We start from the raw sequence: 16,948 nt of genomic DNA, 5'->3' as shown, positions 1-16,948 counted from the left end.
CTCCCCTTTTTCAGGTCAGAAAATTTCTTCACACAGTCATTAAACAAGTCAAGGGCCAGGAAGCTGGTTCGCAACAGAGCCAAAATATGACCCAAAGTCTGCCCCTTGAACTGGGGGGTCTCAAACACTACATAATAAATATCATTTGGGCAAATGCATAAGGACAAAGGCAGAAGGCTCCTTGATTGGTCACTTTTAATCAGGCTTTATCAGTCTTGAACTTATCACAAATAGTTTGTTTTGTTTTTTAACAAAATTTAGAAATTCTTCCAGGAAGTTTTTCAAAATAAGGTCCCAAACAGTTGCATTACTCCATTAGCTTACAGAAAGAAATGCTCTTTGTTAAGCTATAGACAAGAAGAAACAAGAAAGTCAAGCTCTGAGTAGCTTATATGTTCCAAGAGTTCCTGACAAACCTTTATTATGTTTCTCACCAATGTTAGCAGAAAATATTTTAATAGGTGGGGAAAAAGGAAAATATCCTGAGGGAATACACTGAAAGAGCCTTGTTAAACCTGGAATGAACAAATGATTTAGAAGTCACTAATGTTTATATGATATTATCCTCATAGTGAAATTTTAGGGTTTTATGTCTCTGAATAAAGAAAAACATAGACTAGCACTTACAGTCTCTGAACAGACAAATACGATTAAATTACTGAGATTTTTAAATGAAGTAAGGTTGTACATTTAGATCACATTTTAACAACTACAAATTACAATCAAAGGGTGTACACATAGATAGGCTCCTTGAGCGCCAACAGCAGGCTCAGGTGACCAGCTAACCTGGATGTGGTTCACAATGAAGACCTAAAGATGCTATTTATAAAGAATGGTTTAAATCACTGCAATTATACTTTCACATAATTTTGAATAGTAGCCAGCAATAAAACATGAATGGACTACAGCAATGAAGAGCAATATGGGGGCTTCCCTGGTGGCGCAGTGGTTGAGAATCCACCTGCCGATGCAGGGGACACGGGTTCGTGCCCCGGTCTGGGAAGATCCCACATGCCGCGGAGCGGCTGGGCCCGTGAGCCATGGCCGCTGAGCCTGCACGTCCGGAGCCTGTGCTCCGCAACGGGAGAGGCCACAACAGTGAGAGGCCCGCGGACCGGGGGGGGGAAAAAAAAAAAGAGCAATATGAATGGACCTTAGCAATTCATTATTAGGCGAAAAAAGTATATTCCCCAAAATGACAAACAGCATGATCTCTGTAGAATAATGTTTAAAACAACTAAGATAAAAGATACTTTTTAGGTATATATGTAGATACAATAAATATGTAAAAAGAAAAGCAACAGAGTGATGAAAACAGGACTCAGGAAGATGGTTACCCAAGACTGATAAAAAGATTATACTGGTGGTAATAAACAGGTTATTTAACAGATTTTAGCTTTTGTTCTGGATGGTGCATTTTCAAGTGTTTACTACATAATTAAAAACAACTAAGTAATGTAAGTTAGTAAATAAATCAAAATGGGCCATGCACAGGCCAACTGACATTAGTAGGTCATCGACCTGGAATCATGAAGTCCTAAATAAATGAATATATGAATAGCAAAAATAAAACACTGTAGCTGTCAGAAAATTTGACAGTTTCTTCACATTGTTTTTTATTGTTTGTTTTTGTTTTTAATCACAGGTAGCAAAAATACTGAATTGAGTGTTCTTTTTTGCCCCTTTAAAAATAACATCCTGAATTTATGAAAAATTTGCTTCATATTTGAACTTATGAACTCAAGGTATCCTCTCACTTTTTTCTTGCTGATTCTTTTTTTTATTATTTTTAATTGTGGTAAAATATCCATTACATAAAATGTACCATCTTAGCCATTACAGTATTGCTAAGTATATTCACTTTGTGCAACCAATCTCAAGAATTCTTTCATCTTGCAAAACTGCAACTCTATACTTGCTGATTCTTGAATATTACAGTGATTTTGCGAAGGATAACTTTGTATCATTGGAATGAAAATAAATGGTACACAGAAACCATGTCCATGATGTGTCAACTGGTTTAATCACTAGTTCATTTTATTTGGTCTCTAGTCTAGATTAATATTTCTTTGAATCCTTTCAATATGTCAGATCTTGTTCTTTTCTGTTTTATACAATGGTCAGATTTAGTCCCATTTCAGAAATAAATTTAGAATAAATATTTGTAGATTTGTTCAGACCTGAATATTTTATTGGTATTAGTACTATACAAAAAAAGAAAGAAAAGGAAATAAGGACTCTTTCACATGAAGTGTGACTTAAAAAGGAAAAAGAACATCACTGGGTTCTATTCTTTTACCTTTAACCAGTGTATTGGGTGATTGAGTTGAAATAAATTATGAGCTGAATGACGTTTCTAAAATTAATTTTGAATGTATGTATAGGAGCTTCAAAACGGAGGGAGTTATTTAAAGATTGACAAAATGTGGAAGCAATCTTCTTTATCATTTTTGAAACCTAAATGGAAGTTCCAAGGTTAGCACAGAGTAGTTACTGTTCATTAACCATTTGTTCATTAGACACATAATTATGAAAGGGCTTCTGTATACCTGGCAAGGTGTGGCACTGAGGTGCTAAGATGTGAGTCAGGAAGACAGTTCTGTAAACAGATAGGGTAAGTGCACTTCCATAGGAGATATAAACACTGTAAGAAGAGAGCAAAGAGGATGGAGCCACTATGCTCAGGGAGCCCTAAGGAGCACTGAGTGGGAAATGAAGTCCCTACCAGTCCTGACTTCTGAGCCATAGTTTTAAATTACTTGCTTTTAATAGTTTCAACTCTAAAGTAACAGTTTAGCTTAGCTTAATAGTTTCAACTCTAATTTTGTCTTAAAGACTTGATACTAAAATAGTAATTGCAGATTCTTTTTTCTCTTTGCAAAGGGATACAAATTTCTAAAAGATGTTTTAATGGTTTTGTTGTACATTTTCAGTTATTAATTTTAAGTCATACAACTGTAAATTGAATTGTGTCATCCTAGTAAATGAAGCCATAAAACTAAAAGGACAAGCTTCCAACAACTGGGTTTTTGATTAGTGGGTAAATGTTATGCAAAGACATTCAAGCACTGAGAATTTGTTGGACTCCAAAAACCAATTTAAATATATTTTCTAATGTCTGTTTACAAAGCAGATTTTTTCCCCCAAAATGTTATCTCACTTTTCATCATTCACCTTCAATCCCATAAAGTCTAAAACAGAAATTTTTAAAGTTAAAAACAGAAATTATCCTTGGATCATTATTGTTATAGCATAGGAATTCTAAGATAGTATCACAAAGACAATTTTACTTTTTTTTTTTTTTTGACAATTTTACTTCTTAAGGAAACATATAAGCCTTAAAAATAAAGTTATTGAGGTTATATACTGGCTTATTTTGACACAGTGCTGTCAAGAATTTAGGAATCAAAAATAGAATTATCATAATAATAACAATGTAGGAGATATCTGATTGTCTTCCAGACTGTAAACATTTACTTAAAAGGAAAAAAAAATAAAAATCATTGTAGTTGTGCCAATATTTAAAAGCTATCATTTTAATTATGATTTATGGTGAGATTTTCTTTTACTTGCCCATTCTAGTCATTAGAGTAAGGGTTCTTTTTTTTTAATATTCCTTTTGATCCCTTTTGGTAAACAATGTAAAGAGATAAAATTTCACATAACTCAATCTAAAAATAAAGCAAAACAAAAAACAACCAAGATTTCCACACACTCTTATACTTACATAGGATTGGAAGAAATATGTTCAAGTAACGTATTTGTTTTTCAATAATCTTTTGAAGTGACATATATATATCTATCTCTATCTATCTGTATAAAAGCATTCCACCACTTCCATATATTTCTAGTCAAACCGTGTGTAGATGGATACAGAGGGGGAAAAGAGTAAGAAACAAAGAGAGATAGACAGATACATAGAGGGAGAGAGAGATGTTAACTCTGATTGGGTATAGAGTATTTCACATATAGTATCAAGTTTCAGCATCGTTTACACAAAAGCCCAAGAGGTACCTGAGATCTTGAAATTATTTCAGTAGCCCAGGTATTACACTTTGAGATTGCCTCACTCCCAGACAGAAATCACACCCCACTCTTAAGAATACAAAGTCCAGGGCTTCCCTGGTGGCGCAGTGGTTGAGAGTCCGCCTGCTGATGCAGGGGACACGGGTTCGTGCTCCGGTCCGGGAAGATCCCACATGCTGCGGAGCGGCTGGGCCCGTGAGCCATGGCCGCTGAGCCTGCAAGTCCGGAGCCTGTGCTCCGCAACGGGAGAGGCCACAGCAGTGAGAGGCCCGCGTACCGCAAAAAAAAAAAAAAGAATACAAAGTCCACAATATCTATAAAAGGCCCTCTTGATCATTAATTAGGTAATGGGAAAGTTTTGAGGTAGTGATTATTACTACTCTCTTTGCTTGCTGAATTTGTCAAAAGTAAGATGACATACACATTTTCTTGCACTTTGGTGCTTTGAACACACAGCATCATGCCATATTAAAAGTTCCATTAAGCAAGACAAGCAAAACACATACCACTATTTCTAAAAGTTGATGCAGCTGTATTACTCCTTTAGAAAGTTACCCACAGACATTTTTCTTTCACTTATCAAAGAGAGGCATACCAGAAGCAGAGGTGCTACTTGCATAATTGCCATATTTTAATGTCCTGAAATATTCCCACAGAATGCTAGTTCTTAACATTGTATGATGTACCAGATACAGCTTTTAAGCTATCATTTTGGTGGGAGTAGTCTTCAAGACCTTGGAGCCTAGACATCAAGGATCTCAAATATGTACAAAGCTGCTCTCTCCACCCACATGTAGGACAGACATCAGAAATCAAACAGATCCTTTCTGTGGATCCTGATAAGCCCAAGAATTTCTCTCAACATAGTTATCTACTGTGTAACCACTAATTGATCCACTACAAAATAATTAGGGGCTGCAAATTGGCTTTAATTTGAGTGCTAATCTTAGAGATCAAGTTGGTAACAGAAAACTACATGGGAAAGAAGAGAAGTAAGTTTACAAAATGTCTCCACTTGAAGATGATAATTTATGGGTTAAAGTTTTAAAACAAGTATGTCTGATAAGTCAGTTTCCATATTCAGTAATTTACTGACTTAACCATGTTAGTATGTTTATGTTGTTTTCGTAGGCTTTCATAATTGAAATTGATCATTTCCAAAACATTAATTTTTGCCTGTTACACTTGGAAGGATCAAATATTAACCTCTAATAATATATATGTAGTGCTCACTTTGGCAGCACCTGTACTAAAATTGGAATGACATAGAGAAGATTAGCCTGCCCCTGCACAAGGATGACATGCAAATTCATGAAGGGTTACATATTTAAACATAAAGAATGAGTAAAAATATGTACATATCTGTTTCCTTCAGAGTTATAGAATGTAGATTACTAGTATGAAAAGAGATCATTCTGATGAAATAAACATTGTCTTCACTGTCACTTTACATAAGCTTATATGCTATAAAGTTAAATTTTAAGCACATTTTTCAAAAGAGATTTAATATTAATTTCCTTATGAAACGATAGCAGGAGCTGTATGCATTTAAAAATATAACCTATGATCGAGTTATCTTATATTGATTTTATCTGCTTATCTCTATCCAAAATCCAAAATGGTTTGTTTTTTGAAGCATATTTACTTTACTATGAAGACAAATAGGCAGGAGGATCTCACAGTAAAATGCTGCAATGTCTCTAACAATTACTGTTTCATTTATAAGTTATATAATTCATTAACAGTTATTTTATAACGTGAAATGTCAGGCACTTTATTTTTAATTATTTAATCTTAGGCAAGTTACAGAAACATTCAAATAATGATAAGGCCTTATAACAACATCCTAAGGAAATTCTAATTATATCTGCTCTTTGTTTCATCTTTGGAAAAGCAATTTAATTGACTCAAGTTAGCAAGTGCAAGGTCAGTCAAATGCCCTTTGGCCTAATTCAGAGATGCCAAGACAACTGAATGGAATACACAAGAGGAAGTTACAACTTGTTCATAAAACCTAAGTAAAGACAAAAACTCACAGCCTTAAAAATGCAAGTGGCCGTCTCTGTCAACGAACAGGATTCAAGTTTTTGACTGGTTGTAAAAAGGTTGGGAAAATGCTCCTCTAGATGCCATATGATACAAGGATTTGAAAAACAAAGGAGCAGTGACTACTCCGGAGTCTCAGTTCCAAGGACAGAGTGAGGTAGGAGATCTGAGCTCAAAGACCGAAGTACCGGGAAAAAAGGACAGGAGAGCCAGGGGTAAAGCGCGTAAAACTGAAAGCGGCTGGGGTACAGACTGTTAGAGAAGGGAAGTTTCAATTCTCAAGGTTTGCATCTAATCGCCCACATAGCTTCGTTCATGAAGTCTTGGATGAGAACTGTCTCTCCCTTTCCTGTTTTAGGGCTCAGCCCAAAGCCTCTTTGACATTTAGCTTTCTTCCGTCAACCAGCTCCGAATTCCAGTACACTCGCGTCTACCACATCCATCTGCTCCCTTCTTTTTGCAAGTAGATTTAGTTTGGGACCTTTTCCTGGCATAAAGAGCAATGAACTGCAGTGGAATTGGAAGACGTGGGTTCGAGTCTCTACTGCACCACTTGTTAGCAGCGAATGCTGCACTGCCAAATATCATCTTAGCATTATCCGCAGAATGTGCTTGTTCTACCTGGAATGGCAGGAGCTCAATGAATATACTGCACGAAAATGAGAGAAATGCTACTGTATCATACAAATTAAAACGAAATTTAAGAAATCCACAAATGGGTTGGTGATTTTGAACTTGTGGTGCAATCACACTTGTGGATAAATTTCAAAATTTTGTGAGGAATACAAGTCACAGTCTCCCTTCTCTTCTTACAGGAAGCATATGACTCATTAAAGTTGAGTGGCCGCTGATACTAAGTGACAAGAGACATTGTGTTTTCTTCCTACCCTCTTTAGCACCTGGCACAGCCCGCATACATAAAAAGTACTCGGAAATTATTGAAAAGTGATCTGCAAAGTTTCCTTTAGAACTGGAGACAGAGACAGAGTCCTTGTCGAGTTCCGGCAGAACTCTGAGCGGTCTGACAACATCCTGACAGTCCATTACAGTGACCAGATGGGACCTGCACATCAGCACCCGGGTGGGGGAGCCCGCCCATCCATGAACGAGGCAATTGTTTCACCTCTGTGATTACTAGACAGCATGTGCTCCGCAGGCAATAGAGCAGATTAATCACCATGAAACTAAGCAGGGTGCCTCATACCAAAACTTAATTTATTGGGGAGTCCACAGGGTTTCCAAGGGTTTATATTTTCTTTATTTCAAGTATTAACTAAGAATAAAGAGTGGCAATTTTCTTTTATCAATAACTTGATTTCAAATGAGAAGTTATTTATTCTCAGTCTTTTCGCCTAAATAATAGACTTCCAGGGTCACGTGTTAGATGAGAACGTCTTATGCAGCCATGAAATGAGTTAATGAACTAGAGTCAGAAGGTCATTCTGATTTATAAAAGCATTTCTGCTTATACTCAATATAAAGCAAGCAAGTACAGAATCCCCATGTATGAAAACCCTCTTGTTGTAGACTTCCTTAAGGAAAGGGAAATAACAAAGTCCTTTTCATGCTACACAAAAAAGGGGTGTTTAAATATGCCACTGAAAATTATTATAGTTAAAATTATAAACTCATTTCAATTAGTGATTTTTCTAATAACAATGATTAAAATAGGAGAATATTTTGATGAATTTCAAGTAAACTGACTAATTTTTATAATTACGTACCTCATTTTCATGTTAAATAAGGATAATACGAAATTACATTACAATTGCTGGGAAGAAGAAAAAACGTTAATAGAGTCATTCCATGTTTATAAATGCGACAATCTGCTCAAAAAGAAAGTCAATCTTCTTAAGAGTGTCTGAGTTCTAGCTTTTAAGTGTTTTAAGTTTACCAATGTTTCCTTTTAAATAGTTCTGATTGTTTTTTTGGTTAATAAACAAAAGAATTAAAGTTCTTCAATGTGGGGACCTAAATTTTATTAGCAAGGTGAAATGAAATTGTCTCAAGTTATTCCATAAAAATATGGAGTTCTATTTTAGGTAGGTTATAAATTTATATTGCTTTGATACATTGCTTTCTCATTTTAAAACCCATAGGAAAACTTCCTTGTTTTCTGCCAGAAACATATTTAGTGTTTTTTACCTTAAACGTCAATTACATTAAACATAAAAATTTTAAGTATTATACCGCTTTTGCCTTCAACACTGTAAATTTAGCTAATAGGTTTTTGTTGGAGCCCGGTTAATAATCTTCAACTTTGTTTAGCTAACATGGCAATTCTTTGAACATTTTATGTAAAACATTTAATTTTGACACGTATCAGTTTCGAGAGAAAATATTTTTAATTAAATAAAAAGAAAAAAGATAAGTATTGTCTCAAAATGAAAGTAAACTATTTGAAGACTAATTGTTAGATTATTTAAAAATGGATCATTGCATGTCCTACACTCTCGTTTATTATTCTCGGTTATGGCTTAGCTTTGCTAGAACCCAACAGAAATACTATTGAAAAACATGGGAAACAAGATGTAAAACAGCAAATGTTTTGAATAAGGCTATTAATATCCAAAATCCAAATAATACTAATAAGAATACTGACATTCCCCATTTGGTTACTCCTATGATTCTAGAGTGTATACATCAGGAGTGATATACAATGAGCTTGCCTGTTATATTTGGAGGTAAAGCAACATTCTTTTGAGAGCTCATTTTATGGCTTAGATAGTAGAGCAAGATGTTAAAAAGAGAAATTTTAGCTGAGAAAAAATTTAAAATGAGGTGCTAGCTGAGGATGCAAAAATCTTCAAAGTAGGTGGCCAAGAATCATTTAGATGATTTCACCTATGTTCAAGCTATACAATAGCTGGACACTGGAACTTACAAAGTTTTTTCCTTTCCCTTGAGAAGGATATTTTGTCTGAGACAGTTGTGTCATGTGTCTTACAAGCCCCAGGGTGAGAAGCAGGTGCCAGGGAAGGGTCTTCGATGGGACCTCGAGAAGCAATTACTGTTGAACATGCCATTTGTGGGACATTGTGGACAAATATCTAAAGGGTGAGAGAGACTGACAGGTTTCAGTGGACACAGAGGCCAGGATCAGTGGCTATACTGATATCAACCTGAACTTCTAGAGTGTGTCCAGGAAAATACACAAGACAGCTTCCTATGGAACAGATGGGAGACATGGTCACGCAAAAATGTGATGGCATGAGGTCACCTTAGGTCCTGTTCAAGAAGGCTGAATGAAAAGACTTCAGAAGTTAACACCTGGTGGAACTGCAACCTCTCTCAGATAAAGAATGAGGACACACCAGTCAGAGGAGAAATGCAGTCACGCTTATCCAGAAAATTGCAAGGGAAAGAACTCCAGAAAGAGGAAATTCCAGAAACTCACAGAGGGACCAATGAAAGAAAAGTCACCCTTCTTTAAACATGTGACAAGACCAGAAAGTTGAGAAGTGAGGTCCCTCTGACAATGGCAAAAGACATTTTCCTGAACCCCTCTCCTCTTCTCTTCTCCTGATATGACACCGTAGGGTCAGACACTGACTGTAACAGCTTAGAGAAGAGGAGGAGCGCAGTCAGGGTCAGGAGAGAAGAAGCCTCTGAACATCTCCCTTCTCAGGAACCTGCCCTCCCTCCCATGGCGTGCCCAAATGGGGACAGGTAGAGCAAGCAAAGGTTCAATTTTAAATGAGGTTGGACACTCTGTTACATTAGACTGGACCTTTTAATTGCTGGAAAACAACTGTCTGTACTCTCTAAGAGTGACCCTGAAAGCCATGGGGTCTGCTGGAGTCATCAAACAGGTCCAGGGAGAAGACCCAGTCCCACAGAGCAGATTGAAAGGGACTGTGGGAGGTAAAATAAAGTTGTTTATTATTATACCCCATGAGTTGACATAACGGTTGCTGCTGGATTAGTAGGTAAAATAAATAACAACTGTAGTCTCAGAATAAGTTTATTTCTCACTGGTCTACTCATCTGCCTCTATAACCCACTTGAAAAACAAGAGATGACAAAAGAAAGAGAACCAAGAAACAAATGCTTCATTAATAGATACAAAAGCAGTACTTAGCTTAATAAATCATTCCCTTTGTGACCTGTTTGCTTACATCCTGGTTTAGAGACTCACTCCACCTAAGCATGGTTTGAACTGCTTCCAAAATGAGTAACATTTTCAGATGGAAGGATCCCAACAATTCATTAACTCAAGAAGCCAACTAAGTAGCATAACCAGAGAGGATTGGACATTTTTTTTTACTGTCAACCATGACTCCATTAAAAAAAAGAGAGAGAAGGAGAGAGGGAGAGACTTTCAGCTTGTATATATTACTCCTAAAGTTTACATAGAGAGGGCTCTGGATTTTACATGAATTATTGCTAGGACTATTTAAGGCCAGCTGAGGTGGAGAATGTTCACTTGTAGTCAGTGACAGATGCCATGTAGTTTAGGATAATTTGTTTAGAAACCATAGGTCCTTAAACCATATTGTACAACTGTCAAACACTTTCATTATTATGATGTCTACACTGAACAGGTTTCTCATGTATCACTTATAAATTAATGATAAATGGATATAAATGTCTACAGTGGACCACATTTTTCAAGGACTATTAAAATTCCTCTGACTCTAGAGATGGGGTAGGTTAAGGGCATGGAAACATAGTTTCTTTAACTTAAACTATGAGAAATTTACACATGGAGGGGAGAAATGACTCTCTTCTACTCTGTTTCTCCAACATGTTTTCCCCCATCCTAGCTGGACAAGGAAATAATAAACCTTGTGGTCCAAATCCAAATCCAAACTATTTAATTAAAGTGTTAACAATAATTTACATTTACTCATCCATTTTGGACTAATTCAAATTCCAAGCACAACATGTGATCTTTTTTCCCCCTCCCTGAATTCCTACTATGTGATCTGTCTCATTATTTTGGACATTTAAAAATTTTCTGACTTGTCTTATTTTAACTGTGTTATGTCTTATCTTCCTAAGTAAGGCGTGAGCAATGACAAGACCTGAGTTTTATATTCTGTGAGACGTTCTTAGCACCAAGAGTAGATACTCAAATTTTTCTATGAAAAAAATAAACAAACAAAAAACCCTGACGAAAGTAGGACAAACTAAAGAAAATTATTCAAAGTTCAGTTACTAAAAAGTATTCCAAATTTCACTTCTACAAACACATACAATAAGTTTCAATCCCAGAGACTGACAAAACCATCAATCAAAGCAGCATTATTTTAGACATAATTCTGCTAGAAAATACTTTCAACGATGCTTAAGTCATATTTAGTTATTTGATTTTTTAAAAATATGTTCTCTGTACATTAAATATTTAGTGGATAATGCTAAAAACTAGTACTACAGAATAATGATGTAGTCTTTAATTCTCTGAGTTAAGTTGTAATGTATTCCCTCCTGACGATGTCACCCTCAACAACAGTTAACAATACTGAAGGGAGAAAACTGACAGAGTATCAGCAAATGTGAAGAAATCTGCAGCAGATTAGATTTTACAAAGCTTAGATTAAATAAAGAATCATAGAGAAGATTTATAGAGGCAAATGAACTCTTACATAAGCAAGAGAAGTATTTGTACATGTTAGCAGATTTTTCAATCTTTACAATGCAGTGTGGAGAAAAATTATTTCAAGGATTTTTACTTGCAATGAATACTTTCCAAGATATCTCCTGAAAGAAAAATAAATCCTTCCAGATAATTTCCTTGTAGAACTAGCTAATCTTTATAATTTTCTCTGAAGAGAAAATATACACTCTTCTTTTTGATTGTCTGAGAAAACTTTTATGATTGCCTCAGGAAATATACATTAATTAGAAAAAAAAAGTCCCCTAAGCAAATTATTTTTTTCAGAAAACTTGTTTTCTACTCCCTCTCTTTAAATGTAGCGATCAACGTGATTGATTCCTGAACACTTCTTCCACCTAAAGCAGTTGATTGATATAAGCAAATCATAGTTTCGCCACCACTCTTTCAAGTAAGTTTAAGAATTGGAATTGACATGTTTCTGGCCAATGAGATGTGAGGGAGAGCTCTTTAAAAGGTTTCCTTGCTCCTAAGGATGAGACATAGTGAGTAATGGTCTTTTATTCCTTTACATTTCCTTGTCTGGATGTGACCCATGAAACTGTTATAGCCACTTTGCTACCAACCTAAGGATAATGCCAACACCAACAATGGCAGACAGAAGAGACAGAAAGAACTGGATCATTTACAACATTGTTAAGTAGATGATATTACCATTTACATAGCCACTCAAACTCTGTACATTATTCTTATTCTATAATATAACAAATTTCCTTATTTTTTACCAGCCCAAGTAAGATGTCTTTTAAGCTGACAGCATACTAATTGATTAAAGAGTAGTATATTGATTGGTCTCACACTCAAGAGAGGAAAAGATAACAAAATTACCAACTCAAAAAACAAAATGAACATTATTTAGTATCCTTTATGTGTAAGACACTGTACTATGTACAAAAGGAGAATCAGAAGTGCAGAAAAAATAGTTCGCCTATTCAAGGAGTATATATTTAAGAGGGTCATATATTTACACAAATGGATAATAATAGTTCTATCAGATAGGACATCTGACACTGGTATAAATATATAAAATGCTCTAGTAAACACAAAGAAGAGTTATGTCTCCTGAGGATAAGGAAGCCTTGGGGAGCAAGAGGCAGTAAAAGAGCAGTATTAGGTAAGTGCCTTCAAAAACAAAGAGTGAGATGAGCAAGAAAGTGAATGTCAACTTCACAAAGTTGTAGCAAAAGCACAAAACTTGAAAGTTATTCATTTTGTAACATGGCAGTTAGAGTAAAAGAAAGAGAGAAAGAGGAAAGCAGAAAGTAAAGTACTAGTGAGGGAACGAGGAAGAGTGGATAAAAATGAGACTGGAAACAGAGCAGAAATGGGTGGGAAGGGCCTTGAAGTTTATTCAGGTTCCTTGGAAATCAAGAACTCCCAGAAGCATGTAAACAGGGAAGAAATATGATCAGATTTTTGTTTTTTAAGAGATAATACGATGGTCATGGTGAATGGATGAGATGGGGAGAAAAAGGAGATTCTCTTTCACAAGATAAACCCAGATTAATAATGGTATTATCACTTATACTAAAGAAAAATATTGAAGGGCTTGCCACCTTCTCAGTGTGGCCTATCTGCTGAGGCTTTTGTTGGGACTGCGTCACAGCTTGGTTCTCCCCTTGTCTAATGCTACTTCCTTAGTGATGCCCTCACAAGTGCTGATCCCAAGAACACTCCCTTACAAATATCCTATAAGCTAATCCTCATATCATAGTTGGCCTCTGGGGGAACTCAACCTACAACAAAACTGTTGGGAGTGGTTAAATACAGTTCCAGATCTTTGTCCTTGGAATGGGATCACTTATGTCTGCATCTGATTACTCCATTTTGATCTAGTGTTGCGGGAACAGAATGTTGAATCAATGTGCATTATCTGTCCCAAACCTGTCCCAGAGAGGAATCCACAGGGTACCTGAACTAAAGAGAGGCCTTAGGGAGCAACTCTAGAAAAAGCCTACTTAAATACTGAGGCATCACATCCCTGGTGATGCTTATACTTGCCCTTAGGTCTATTAAGTCCCTGTAGAAATAATTTGTAAAAAAAGATCGGAATCTTATCTCTTATCAAAATGTCAGAAAGTTAAAAAAAAAATTCAGTCTACTTAATTTTTACTTTCTAGATGGAAGAAATGCCCTGAAAGGTCTAATTTTGACTTTCTCCCTCTACAGCCATTTACTCATCAAAGTTTATTGATCTGCCCCATTCACTGCAGAAGACTCAAAATCTAGTCTGAAAAGAGTAAAGACAATAACAAAGATATTATTAAATATTTATTATGAAAATACTTTTGTAAACGATTTTGCTATTACTTCTGGTGATTCCACTCTAAAGGCTTGTGACAAATATGAAATGACAATGGCTATTTTTCAACAGGCACTTCAAATAAACATATATCCTAAATTTTGATACTTCAAATACTCTCTACAGAATTTTTTTTTAATTTCCCAGAGGAAAAAATTCCCAACCAGTCACTCATAATTCAATTATGTGCCGTAGATTGCTTTAACTCTAAAGAATACAACGGACATCCTTCAGCCCCAGAGTCCCAACATGTGTGGTTTCTTCCACAGAGGAGTCTGGATTTTTGCGGAGGGGCACTGAGCCAATGCAAACCACATAGGTCTAAACACTGCTAAACTACTACATCTTGACACTTACTTGCTACTGTGGACTAAGTACCTTTTAGCACTGGTGTGATTTATATCAATTTTAAAGGTGGATACCTACATAAACATAAATTCTTACCTTTACATGCATAATCCCTTTATTAATGGTTCATTTTACAAAGATAAAGAAAAATCAGTTAGGCAGAAAATCTCTAGTACAGACCCTAATTTTATAATGTGTTCAAATGACCATTTATTTCAATAACATCATATGGGAAAGCAATATTTCACAAACATTTATTTTATTAAATATTAGCACATTTCAAGCATGGAATATGGCCAAAGAGAGATTTGCTTAAAATAGCCACAGAAGGAAGTTAGCTATCAGAATTTATTTTAAGCAATGATCTAATACACTCAGTTCAGATAAATGGACTTTTTCTTCCAATCCCTGAAGGCAGAGAACAGCACAAGAACAAATTCCCTTAAAAGTATGAATTGACTTTTGCTATTTTCTAAGACTGAGACATATTTGGGAAAATGCTTTGTTAGCTATGTAGTGTCTTTTAAAGCAAAACTGCAAAGTTGAATAGGATTTTCTTTGGCCTCTTTCATGAAAAGAGTCATCCCCTACTAAGATATTTACTGATGATTAAGATATTAGTTGATACCATCTATAGGCTCTACTAGGAGTATGAGTACTTAAAAAAAAATTCCTAAGGAAAAAATACACCCTTAAGAATAAATGGGGAGGAGCTTCAAGATGGCGGAAGAGTAAGACACGGAGATCACCTTCCTCCCAACAAATACATCAGAAATACATCTACACGTGGAACAGCTCCTATAGAACACCCACTGAATGCTGGAAGAAGACCTCAGACCTCCCCAAAGGCAAGAAACTCCCTACATACCTGGGTAGGGCAAAAGAAAAAAGAATAAACAGAGACAAAAGAATAGGGACGGGACCTGCACCAGTGGGAGGGAGCTGTGAAGGAGGAAAGGTTTCCACACACTAGAAGCCCCTTCGCGGGCGGAGACTGCGGGTGGTGGAGGGGGAAGCTTCAGAGCCACGGAGGTGAGCGCAGTACCAGGGGTGCGGAGGGCAAAGCGGAGAGATTCCCGCACGGAGGATCGGTGCCGACCAGCACTCACCAGCCCAAGAGGCTTGTCTGCTCACCCGCCGGGACGGGCGGGGGCTGTGAGCTGAAGCTCGGGCTTCGGTCGGATCCCAGGGAGAGGACTGGGGTTGGCAGCGTGAACACAGCCTGAAGGGGGCTACGGCACCACAGCTAGCCGGGAAGGAGTCCGGGAAAAGGTCTGGAGCTGCGGAAGAGGCAAGAGACTTTTTCTTGCCTCCTTGTTTCCTGGTGCGTGAGGAGAGGGGATTAAGCACGCTGCTTAAAGGAGCTCCAGAGACAGGCGAGCCGCGGCTATCAGCGTGGACCCGAGACGAGCATGAGATGCTAAGGCCGCTGCTGCAGCCACCAAGAAGCCTGTGTGCAAGCACAGGTCACTCTCCACACCTCCCCTCCCAGGAACCTATGCAGTCCGCCACTGCCCGGGTCCCGTGGATCCAGGGACAACTTCCCCAGGAGAACGCACGGCACACTTCAGGCTGGTGCAACATCACGCCGACCTCTGCCGCCGCAGGCTCGCCCCACATCCGTGCCCCTCCCTACCCCGGCCTGAGTGAGCCAGAGCCCCTGAATCAGCGGCTCCTTTAACCCCATCCTGTCTGAGCAAAGAACAGACGCCCTCAGGCGACCTCCAGACAGAGGTGGGGCCAAATCCAAAGCTGAACCCCGGGAGCTGTGCGAACAAAGAAGAGAAAGGGAAATTTCTCCCAGCAGCCTCAGGAACAGCAGATTAAAGCTCCACAATCAACTTGATATACCCTGCATCTGTGGAATACCTGAAGAGACAACAAATCATCCCAAATTGAGGAGGTGTCCTTTGGGAGCAAAGATATATATATATATATATTTTTTTTTTCCCCCTTTTTCTCTTTTTGTAAGTGTGTATGTGTATGCTTCTGTGTGTGATTTTGTCTGTATAGCTTTGCTTTTACTATTTGTCCTAGGGTCTGTCCGTACGTTTTTTGTTTTGTTTTGTTTTACTTTTTAAAATTTTTTTCTTAATAATTATTTATTATTTTTTATTTTACTTACTTTATTTTATTTTATCCTCTTTCTTTCTTCCTTCCTTCCTTCCTTTCTTCCTTTGTCCCTCCCTCCCTCTCTCTCTCTCTTTCTTTCTTTCTATTTTTTCTCCCTTTTATTCTGAGCCATGTGGATGAAAGGCTCTTCGTGCTGCAGCCAGGAGTCAGTGATGTCCCTCTGATGTGGGAGAGCCAACTTCAGGACACTGGTCCACAAGAGACCTCCCAGCTCCACCTAATAACAAACAATGAAAATCTCCCAGAGATCTCCATCTCAACACCAAAACCCAGCTTAACTCAACGACCAGCAAGCTACAGTGCTGGACACCCTATGCCAAACAACTAGCAAGACAGGAACACAACCCCATCCATTAGCACAGAGGCTGTCTAAAATCATAATAAGGCCACAGACACCCCAAAAAACACCACCAGACATGCACCTGCCCACCAGAAAGACAAGATCCAGCCTCATCCACCAGAACACAGGCACTAGT

The 16,948-nt window shown here is 37.4% G+C and overlaps 1 protein-coding gene and 1 non-coding gene across 4 annotated transcripts in view; one reads left to right on the top strand and one right to left on the bottom strand.

The window, feature by feature from the left end:
* SEMA3D (semaphorin 3D) overlaps positions 1-16,948 on the bottom strand; it is a 217,114-nt gene that overhangs the window by 90,320 nt on the left and 109,846 nt on the right. The window lies entirely within an intron of this gene.
* Positions 5,252-5,357, top strand: LOC112067224 (U6 spliceosomal RNA). The gene has a single exon (XR_002893165.1). It is a non-coding gene; the product is annotated as a U6 spliceosomal RNA (small nuclear RNA).

Source organism: Physeter macrocephalus, chromosome 5 (genome assembly GCF_002837175.3).
Source record: "Physeter macrocephalus isolate SW-GA chromosome 5, ASM283717v5, whole genome shotgun sequence".
Lineage (NCBI taxonomy): Eukaryota > Metazoa > Chordata > Mammalia > Artiodactyla > Physeteridae > Physeter > Physeter macrocephalus.
Note: the sequence above shows the minus strand (reverse complement) of the source record. Positions and strands in the feature narration are given on the sequence as shown.